Raw genomic sequence first — 12,500 nt, forward strand, 5'->3', positions numbered from 1 at the left:
AAGAGGTTGAAGTCTTTTGGTGAGGGTCGCATCCTCTTGAAATAATTTGCATGTATGTATGTATATCCTTTATTAATAATAAAGACATAATGACACCCCATACCTGCCAAACACCAGGACGACTCTCCATAAAAAAATATCAAATCATTCATAAATCACTGTTCGGGGCTTGAAAGTCGAAAAGGAAATGTCTTCTGGCGAGAAGCGACATTCATATTTCTCCCAGAATCTGGAGATTGTTCCCTTCCACGAGCTCAAGATTTGGTGAAACCACATTTTTTTAAAACTATACGTAACATTTTGCGCAATGTTGCTGCTGATGCATGTGTTAATAAACAAGCCGCATATAACTTAACCTTTAATACTCATTTCAAGTACCCACAAGAGACGGTCGCTGTAAATTTCCTACATCCCGAATACTTTATCCACGACAGGATTTTGAAAGTGTTTGAGAGACCATTAGTGGCCACAAATTTGACTGTTGTTTTGTATGTAAGTTGCTAGTATGTTTTCGTGCTGGCGTGTAGTTATCAATTTCATCTTTTATTTATATTTACAATTTTCCCGCATTCATACGTGCAAGAATATATATATATATATATATATATATATATATATATATATATATATATATATATATATATATATATATATGTATGTATGCCTATCATTATTTCCCTGTAGCTCCGTTCAATTGTTAATCTTCTACATGCTACTAAGTAATTTATTGTGGGGATACTGGCCCTGTGCCCTTCTCTCTTCCTTGCTGCTGAATTAATGCTAAGCAGGAAATGTTCAAAACATTAGCAGGTGCACATAGCTTCACCTGACGGTTACTGAAAGTGTCAACCTAGAAATCATCACAGGCAAAATTGATGAAATTCCAAAAGGGGCAGTAAAGCCCAGCCACAAGAGACAGATATGGAGGTCAGGGGATACAAAGGAAGGGGCAGGGCGTTGTAGGGCTTTACTCCGCAACCTGATCAATTATGATGAAAGCGAAAGGTAGAAGTGGGAGTCTTTTCTCAATCAGTATAGAAAGTGAGTACCATTATAATATGTACAACGCTGACCATACCAGAAGAAATAGACACTGCCACGTCTTCAAGCAATACAATTTGAAGACATGAAGTAAATGTATCCATGCAGAAGTGCGCAATTATGTAAACGCAATGCTTCTTTGTGGGTAACATTTTTTTTTTTTTTTTTTTTTTCTTAGTCGTCGAGAATAATACGGAGAATTCATCCCGATTGTTGCTGTTGCTGTTACGGAGACTAGGGTAATGTTCAACAAAAACCTTGGGCAGGTCAGTGTTGGGTGGTACTGGAATCAGGCGCTCTTGCATAATTTTCACATCATCGGCGGTGGTTCGTCCAAATCTAAGCCTTTTCAATATGCGTATTATAATGGCACTCGCGTTCTGTACTGATTGAGAAGAGACTCCAGCTTCTACTTTTCGCTTTCATCATAATTGATCAGGTTGCGGAGTAAAGCCCTGCGCCCTACCCCTTCCTTTGTATCCCCTGACCTCCATATCTGTCTCTTGTGACTGAGCTTTACCGCCCCTTTTGTGATTTCATCACTTTTGTCTGTGATTTCAGTCCTTTTTTTTCAGTGGCAACGCCCTAGGTCGATAAAAATGTGGTAACAAAGGAATGGGGTTGTTTAGTTTTAGATATAGTTTTCTTAGACCTATGTGGCTTCTCCGTGATTATGGTAGCTCAGCTCTATGGATAATTGTACAGTATACATACATACATACATACATACATATACATACATACATACATACATACATATATATATATATATATATATATATATACATATATATATATATATATATATATATATATATATATATATATATATATATATAATGTGTGTGAAAAAATTCTAACTCTTGAGGCTCTTTATTTAGGGTAGGTCAACGATCGCGAAAACCAAAACAGCGTAGGTAAATTGAACGTGTGTGATAATTTTTAATTACGGTAATTGACAGTAAGTCGTCCATCTTCTTCAAACACCACTTGCTATTCACACACATTAAGAAAACGGCGTCTCTTCTGTTACGAGCAGTCCGTGCCCAAGCATCTGGAAATTTGAATTTTGGTGGCTAATTTGAATGGCATACTGTAACTTTAAAATTCCATCATTTCAAAAAACAAACTCCAGAATACGAGCTTTCGGAAAAAACTCCAAAGATATGTAAGGTCCCTCAAAAACCGACCCACCCCCTACCACACCATCCTGAACGCCAAATATCGATATCTGGATCTCCGGAATGGCAGAACTGATTTCGATGAAATTTGGCACGATTTGAGACCTTGGTGGGAAACCTTTGAAGCCAGAGTTTCATCCCAGTCGGTTGAATATTTCCAGAGTTATAAAGGGCCCAAATCGGGGTTTTTAATATCCGCAAGCTACAGTGGCGGTTGACAATCATCGAGTCACTCCTGTGTTGCTCAAGGTCTGTAGGTTCATGAAGATCAAGTTCCTGTCACTTCAGCATGAGCCTGTTTTTGGTATACATTTTGCTCATAATTTCAGTAGTTCTTCAAAGACTTAACTTCCATAAATTACATCTTCTTCAAAGACTTGACTTTCATGAATTTGTTTTCGATTTTATGTAAAGTTTTCATAATTCAAATTTCATCTGCAGGTGGAGTTTGAGCCTCCTCAATCCTCCGCAATGCATTTTTGTGTCTGAATTTGCGGTAGATTTCATCACATCATTACAACGAATTCCAGCAGTGGGTCGGTATTCACAGAAGGTTTTAATATCCTCTTTCAGTTGGGTAGTGTAGACACAGCGCGCCCTAATCCGCTTTCTTCGTGAACCAAAATGGATCTATACCTGGTTACGTAAAGGACGTATTCTTTGAGAATTACCCTCCGGTGCACGCTTACCTGTTCAATTAATCTTTACCTTGTTACCTTTCATCTCCTCATGCCCGTCTGTTGCAGCGTTCCCTTAATCATGTTGCTAAATCGGAATGACGTCAGTTTCGCCTGACCTTGATGAATAGACCGGTTTCTCGCACGTAATAAAAAAAAAATGAATTTGCGAATTATGGTTCTAGATAATGAGTTGGTGGTTTCATTATATGTTGGAAACTTTACTAACTTTAGGTTGTATTAGTTACGGAATACAAGTTCACTGTACACATGGCATACACACGTACGTACACGCACAAACACACACATGTATATGTATACTGTATATATATATATATATATATATATATATATATATATATATATATATATATATATATATATATATATATATATATATATATATATATATATATATATATATATATATATATATATATATATATATGTGTGTGTCTATCATCAATAAGTTATATATATAAAAAATTGTGTGATGAATTAAACCTAAAAAATTTGTTAATTGAATTGCATCATTATATTAAATAATACCATCTATTACCTTAATTCACTTGCCAGTTGAGGGATCTAGCGCCTAATTAGTTGATGAGAAGTTGTGATATGACACTCAATCTATCAGGGTCATTAGGAGAGCAAGTTGTGCCCTTAATGATTTGTCGTCATCGCTTCAATCAACAAAGGAATTACGAAAAGTGGAGGAACGGTGTCCAGGATATTCTCTCCAAGGGCAGTATTGTTCCTCTCGTCAGATGAAATACTGTAGGTCCTTCATCGAGAGGCTGACATGGACTTTTTGGTACATATATATTTCAAAGTTTTATCTTGCTTTTGTATATTCAGATCTTGGACCACTAAAAAATTACATCCTCTCTTCTCGTTCTTTTTTATATACAAATTATCAATGATAGTAATATCTTTTTCTCACAATTTTATCTATTCATATATTAATGTGCTCATTTTTTCTTTTCTGATAACTGATCTCCTCTTTTTGTATTTCGAGTTACCTTCTGTTATCTCTTTCAAATGAGCACCATATGCTTTAAAGCTTGAATTTCAAGTCAATGGCCCCTGTGGCTTGATCCACGGGATATAATAATAATAATAATAATAATAATAATAATAATAATAATAATAATAATAATAATAATAATAATAATAATAATAATATGGAGAGATATAAAGAACTATGCGATATAATTATAATCGTCAAAAGTATTTGGTGTTTATTTCCATAGCACAATGTAGCAATGTTCTTCAGAAATATCTGGGAGATTTTCAGCGTCAAAACAGGTTTGTTAACATCCCCCCCAAAAAGGAACAAACATGTTTATGATAGATCAAGGGAAGCAATTTGCCATTTTTGGAATTTCGTAATAAGACCAGTTATTGACAGAAAGACGACGCGTGACGTTTTGGTATAACTACGAGCGAATAAGTTCTATAATAAAATTGGTAGAGAATCACAAACCACTTATAATTGTCAGATTGTGAATAACATACAACTCATAACCTATTCTCAACGTTAAGAATCTTAATATCTTAATGAAATAAAGTAAACATGATGTCTTTTTTAAATGAATCGAATGTTTTATGTTCTTCTTCCAAGAAAGAGAGGATGATGACTTCCCATCAGTTATTATTTTAAATCTATATTTGTCAACCAATATTTCTAAAGCGGTTTTTATCTCTTTTGGCTATCGGCGCAATGTGAAGCCCTGATGAAGCATTTTCTCCAAGAACGACCTATATAAGAGAGCCTGATATCCAAACCAATAGCGTAAGTCAGCACAGTCCTGGACTTCAAAAAAAGCAGTCCAGTAATTGCTTCTTCATTATCCTACCAAGGTCACTCATTCAGCGCAAAGCATGGTTCGCAAAACTTGATGAAACAGTTAGGACATTTTATTCAATTTGTTTTATTTAAATTTGTTCCCTGGTCTTCATTCATAGCACAGAAATAATGATGTTTCATGTAAGGGATTATTATACGTACTGTATATGGTTGTGAAGATATATTGAAAATGGTTATCTATCCACACACACACACACACTCACACACCCACCCACACCCACCCACATTACACCACACCACACACACACACACACACACACACACACACACACATATATATATATATATATATATATATATATATATATATATATATATATATATATATATATATATATATATATATATATATATATATATATATATATATATATATATATATGTGTGTGTGTGTGTGTCTGTCTGTCTGCGTGTGTGTATGTGTGTGCATATTCAAATATGTATGTGTGGTAGGCGAAATTAATTTAAGGTTTTAAACCAGAAGTAAACGTTCAAAGAATATCAACGAAAATCATAGTAAATCCTTTAGGTTGTACGTGTAACAGGTTCAAGAAAACGAATGAATCTCTAATTATACAACGAAATCGCACGTTAAAATCTCTTAAGCGCAGCAGAAATCCTGTTTCAACTCTAATCAGGAAACTCTTTTAACTTTAAGCGGAAAACTCGTGTCACTTCTTCAGGAAACTTCCCAGAGTACTAAGCAACGTTAAACTTTAAATGGTGGTAGGGTGTTACTTAAACTTATACATTTTTTTTTAATATTTAAGAAAACTTTACACGTATTATGGGATAAATATTTTTTATAGTTAATATTTTTAGTGCCGTTTACCTTCATTTTTTTCTAATGGCTTCTGTTATTTTCATTTTGGATGAATTGACGAGTCGGTAATGAAAACAAAACTATCTCTATATTATAAATAAGTAAGTAAAGATTCTCTATATTCCTAATTTGTAAAGATATTAGATAGATTACTAAAGAAAAAATTATTTGCTTATGGACAGTACACAATTTTTGGTCAAAATGTGCTCCTGTCATCGCTTTCAATACCAAAGGCATCTGGAAGAGAGCAAGAACAAAACAGGTATGGAACAATACCTGCATTCGTAAGATGAAATAGCAGCTCCTTCCATTTGGCCGGAAAAGATAATTTTGTATTTTAGAAACATTTCGGAATTACCTGTGAAAGGACTAAACTATAGTACACCTAATTTTCTTCCTCTAACCTTATAGATAACTATAAAATTACCTGTTTAACAAGTGAAGTTTCATGGCTAGCGCTTAGATGCTTTGAATAGTAAGGTAAAAATAATAGTGTAGTTAAAGAAGAAAAATATAGAGGAGTAAATGTCAGTATCAAAGAACTTATGTAATGCAAATACTCCGTTGGCTTCCCGATACTAGATAGAGAATGATAGCTTCTTGTTGTGTTAGCGAGGTAATGCGGTTTTCCTTATGGCCTGCACGTTCTAATCAATCTTCCTTTCTCCAGGAAAATTTTATATACAGTCGTTTTGCTATACTCATGGATGACAGGTGGCTGTAGATCTTTAGGCATATATACTGATTTTGTGCCTGAAAATACTATTCGTTGCATATTTAACTTTGAAAACGAGTGGCACTTAATTTAGGATTTAAGTTCCTCCTACTGAAGAAATTTGTGTCTACATGGAAACATGTTAAAAGAGACGAGAAGAAGAATGCGTAGGGAAGGTTACTTGGCTATAGACATAAATCTTTGGGAAAGTTGATTTTTCCTTTCTCCATGATATATGCTATTAGGAACATTATTAACACCAGTATACCTTAAACATGGCTTTTCAGTTCTGAAAGAATTTATATTCACACAAAAACGGACGCTGATATGCTCATCAGGAACCACAAAAGACAAATTGAAAACTCACCATAAATGTTCCATATTGCTTGATTTTTTACAGTCTCTATTTGCTTCGAAAAACTAACATTGTAGAAGAATCGCTTGTTATTGTAAGCTTACTGAACAAACTAAAACCATTGAAAATGAACGGTATTATCTAACGTTTTTTATTAAGCCTACTTCTAGTGACTTTAGTTAATGGAAATAGAGAGAAATAAAAAAGAATTAGATATAAAGTCATAACCTTTTTCAGTCCAATGTTCTCCATTGCAATGGAAGTTCTATATTCTTACAACGAAGGACGCCTTAAGTTAGGGTAGGCGGGGTAGGTAGGTAGGTAGGCGTGGGAGGGCGGGGGTTGCGCGTGGAGGTTGGGCTTGCATCTTAAGTAGGGGTGGGGGGGGGTAGGAAAGATCGTTCCATTAGAGCACGTAATGAAGAAAGTTTTTCAGAAACGCAAAATCTTCTGTTAAACGTTGCGGCACATTTTCAGGATAAATTTGTGTAATTATGTGAGATTTACAATTTGGAAAACTTGAAATAATATACAATGCATAGACACACAGACACACATACACACACACACACACATATATATATATATATATATATATATATATATATATATATATATATATATATATATATATACTCACATATTTATAAAATTTGGCTCTCCAGTCCATTAGCTAAGAAGTCAAGTTTCATGGCGGCTGGAGAAGACCCCCAACAAGGGGGACAGATGTAGGCGTCCTACCCCCAATATCGTACGATATTTGTGGACAGAAGGTCGTTAGGGCACAAGGACAGGTCATGTTAGTAAATGGGCCGCTAGGCTGACCCTTAGTTAGTCTTAACTATAAGAGTTATTTCCCTTTGACCTTTGTGCTGGCTGTCCAGTGCCAGCTGCTGGAATCAAATGGGGCGCCTCTGCAACCTAGGTCGATCTCACTCTGTGCCCAAACTCAGAAGCGCGAGGTCGCTTCTCTGTTCTACTCCCACTGGTCATGTGTCGGGACTTCTGCGGCTTGAATCCATCTTTTTCAAGTGAGCTCTATGCACGGATGCAATAAGGTACGTCTTGAAGTTGCAAGTAACGCCAGTGTTCTGTTCCTTGTTCTAAATTTATCTAAATTTTCAGTATTTCTAACTTTTCATTCTCCCAAACAAAGTCCCTTCGTTTCCCACAGCCTAACAGCCTAGCACACACATTTTCCCTCATGGCTTGTTCCAAGCCTTAATTAAGTTTGTTCTGTGATAATAATTAGAACATTCCAAAAACAGTGCTACCATGTGCTAATTAAAACTAATTAATAATTCCCTCCATCATGAATAATTAGCTTCGTGTGAGAGAAAGTCTTTGTGTAAATGAATGCTGACCTGGAATTCTTTTCCATAATCCTGTTATCTGGCTCTTCGTGTTCTGCCCCTGCCCTTGAGAAACAATTGCCTTAGAAGACTCAATTCCATCTTCTGAAATCGACACTCTACAAGGACCATGTGTAGGTCCCTTCAGTGTTATCGTTGTGCTCATGTAAAATAATTTTATCAGCCAGTCTTAAGCAGTTTATAAGATTCGTGTCAAACTTTTATTTATTTGCTAACTGAAGTTACACTTTTTATTGCACGTTGCATGTGCCTTGATTGCTGAACTGCCAGGCTGTCCATATTTATTTCTAGTTGCAAATCTGTAAATGAATTAATTTAATCTAACTGACTGGTTTGAAAGGCGACCTTCCCATTTTCTTTGAATAGATGTAATTTCTAGGTAAGTCATACTATTAATTACGTTTATTGCTTATGTTCTGAGATCAAGGTGTCGGCCCCTGAAGCAAATTACATTCAAAATTCAATTCAACTCTTTGAACTGGACTCAGAACACAACAATATATATATATATATATATATATATATATATATATATATATATATATATATATATATATATATATATATATATATATATATATATATATATATATATATTGTGTGTGTATATATAACTGAATCATGAAGATATGGAACATGATGGATGTATAAATAAAGGCAATAGCCATGAAGTGAAAAGAGAAACACGGAGTGGTTGATAGGCCTTTCAACTTACTGCCCTTACTTAGCCGACTCATAAGAAATATAAAAATAAGTTTACAAGAAAACTAGTATAATTGACAATTGGAGATTTTTAAAGAACAGATGTACCTGGAATTCAGCACAGTTGCAGAATTAGTCGACCTCTCAAAACAAGGGTGAATATTTGAGAGGTTTTACAAAAGATTATGCCCAACAGCTCGAAAGCAGGGAAGACTAAATTAAAGGATTATACAGGGGAAGAGACGGGGCACCAAAAATGACAATGGAATGAATAAGTTGATTACATATGTATATAAATGTACAACAACTCAGTATATTCTCCTTTTGGTAAACAATGACAGTTTTTGCAAAGTGAACATTTAAAAAAATATATATGTATATTAAACATACAAATACATAGAAAATATATATAAGGTAAGTAATTAGTAATTAAGTCATTGATTTTATCTTTAAACATTTTACTAATAAAGGGTCCAGATAATACATGCCAGGACTAAGGTTAAAATTACAGCTGGAAGTAATCTGTAAAATAGCACATTCTAAAAGATTTCGTGAAGATAAATATTTACATCTGGCAATCACTACCTTTCAATCCAATTTATCCTGTGAGTGTATTCATTTAAATGAATGAATATTGCGATGGAAGTTTGCCCACTTTTGGCAGAATACTTGTGCTGTTTAATTCTTGATTCTAAATCCTTACTGGATTAACCAATATAAAAAGAAGAGCAGTCCAAGCATGGAATTGTATATATTATGCTGTTGCTTTCCTTAGGGCTATTTTTTTATAACATTCCTTATAGTGTGTTATTATAAGAAAAAACCAGGTTAACATTAAAAGATTTTTACAATGATTTTATGGTTTCAAAACCATTAAAATAAGGCAAGCTAAGAATGTTCTTAGAGGTTTCTTTCTGCATGTACTTTCGCTATAAAACATTTTGTGGGCTTTATTATAGCAAATATCCAGTATATGTAAAGGGTAACATAGATCTGTCCCTATTTTTCTTATGCATTCGATTTCTTGATCCAAATACCGGGGACTGACAATGCGCAATGCTCATAAAAACATAGAGGAAAAAGTGGATATTTTGATATTAAGGTGGTGACTTGAATGAAAATTGACATAAGTTAAGTTGTTGGTTGTTTTTTCTTATAAATACTGAATTTGCATTGAAATGGTTCTCTGTGTATTACAACATCTAAGAATGGGAGGCAGTTGTCTTTTTCTAATTCTAAAGTAAACTTTAGAATTAGAAAAAGTAAACTTTTGAAATATTTTATGACTTGATCAAGGGGATTTTTTGTTAGATTTTTGTAAGTCGTATCATCATCCAGTATGCAGTCAGCTTTGTCTAAAATTACAACACTGTTCGACTTATCAGCTTTTGTGACGTTGATTGTATTGTCGTTGTTTAGGTCGGTCAAAGTTTTCTTATAACGAGCGGGGAAATTACTTTCGTGACTAACATTGGCAGCTCCCTAAAGAATGCCTTTAATTCGATCAACATGATTTTGGGGAAGATAACAATATTTTTCGAATTTGCAAAGGGACGACGCAATCGTTAAAGCAGAGGGTCTATTCGGTATAAAAAAGGATAAACCGTATCCGAGTGCACTCACATTTTCACTTATTTGTTTACTTGACAAGCTTATAACACAATCATTTCGTGCACTATTAGTCCAGTCACTGGTATCAATAAGATTTTTTAGTTTTTTGTATAGTTTCCTTGTTAGAGCATCTGTAGTCCTACGAAGTTTTCCGTAAATTTCTTGCCACAGCGAGTTCTTCCAGTCACTAGGTTGTACATTCGTGATTGTAAGTTTATATTTAATGGTTAATTCTACTAACAAATTGTATATGGAATTTTTTGAAAAACGATATTTACCTAACATCATTTATATTCCTTTAAAATGTTATAGATATGTTGAGGATATTTTAGCTGTTTTGCCTGCTGGTATTCATGTAAATGATTTACTTTCCAATCTGAATAACCAGGTGCCAGTATTTATAGGAAACCATCCAACAACTAAACTTACGTGCATTTTTATTCAGCCCACCACCTTAATATCAAAATATCCACTTTTTCTTCTGTTTTTCACGAGCATTGCGCATTGTCAGTCACCAGTATTTGGATCAAGAAATCGAATACACAAGAAAGATAGTTACAGATTTATGTTATCCTTCACATATACTAGATATTTGTTTTAATAAAGCCCACAAAAAGTTTTATAGTGTAAGTAACATGGAGAAAGAAACCTCTAAGAACATTCTTAGCTTTCCTTTTTGAAACCATGAAATCATTGTTAAAATCTTTGAATATCAACTTGATTTTTTCCTATAATAACACACTAAAAGGAACGTTAATAAAAAATAGCTATAAGGAAAGCAACAACATAATATATAAGATTCCATGCTTGGACTGTTATTCTTTTTAAGCCGGTCAATCCAGTTATGATTTAGAAGTAAGAATTAACCAGCATAAGTATACCGTCAAAACTTGGCAAACATCTAATGCAATATTCAGTCATTTAAGGGAGAACTCTCACAGGATAAATTGGACTGAATGTTCAGTGATTGCAAGGTCGAACGATTTCTCTTCATGAAATCTTTTAGAATCTGCTATTATATAGATTACTTCCAGCTGTAATTTTAACGTTAGCCCTGGCATACATTATTTGGATCCCTGTATTAGTAAAATGTTTAAGAATGATCCTAAAGTTAAAATCACTGACTTAATTACTTATTATTTAGATTATATATGTTTTCTATATATTTGTATGATTAATTTTTTTCTTTAAATGTTGGCTTTGCAAAAATTTTATTGTTTACCAAATGGAGAATATAGTGATTTGTTGTGCATTTATAAACATATGTAGTCAGCTTATACATTCCATGGTCATTTTTGGCGGCCAGTCTCTTCCCCTGCACAATCCTTTAATTTACTCTTCCCTGCTTCCGAGCAGTTGGGCCTAATCTTTTGTAAACCCTCTCAAATATTTACCCTTGTTTTGATAGGTCCACAAATTCTTCAACTGTGTTTGATTCCAGGTACATTTGTTTTTTTTACAACCCCATCTTTCAATTATACGAGCTTTCTTGTAAACTTATTTTTATATTTCTTATGAGTCTGCTAAGTAAAGGACAGTAAGCCAAAAGGCACAGCAACTCTTCGTGTTTCACTTTTCCCTTTTGGGCTATTGCCTTTTATATATATATATATATATATATATATATATATATATATATATATATATATATATATATATATATATATATATATATATATATATATATATATATATATATATATATGTATGTATATATATATATATATATATATATATATATATTTAAATATATATATATACTGTATATATGTACATGAAGAATTTCAAAGACCATAGTCGGGTCGTCTGCTCATTAAAATATAAACAGGAACTTATAAGAGATGGTAGACAAAATTTCTTCATCAAGAGAAATAATGGAAAAAGTTTTAACTTAAGGCTGAACTTTCAGGTCCTCTTAATTCGCTACCTGGATACTGTAGAATTTCTTCTCGTGGGACAAAGGTACTTTCCCACAACTCGTGTGTGGAATTAAGTAATCATTCTATGTCCTTCAAAGATTCGGAATGGTCACATTATTTAAATTCTTTCTTAGAACAGGAATAATTTTTCTATTTTATGTTAAAGAAGTCCCATTATCTGTCCCTAGAGTCGGATTAATTATTTCATATGATGCTAGTGAAAACTCTTTATC

The sequence above is a fragment of the Macrobrachium rosenbergii genome, chromosome 7, assembly GCF_040412425.1.
Source record: "Macrobrachium rosenbergii isolate ZJJX-2024 chromosome 7, ASM4041242v1, whole genome shotgun sequence".
Classification (NCBI taxonomy): domain Eukaryota; kingdom Metazoa; phylum Arthropoda; class Malacostraca; order Decapoda; family Palaemonidae; genus Macrobrachium; species Macrobrachium rosenbergii.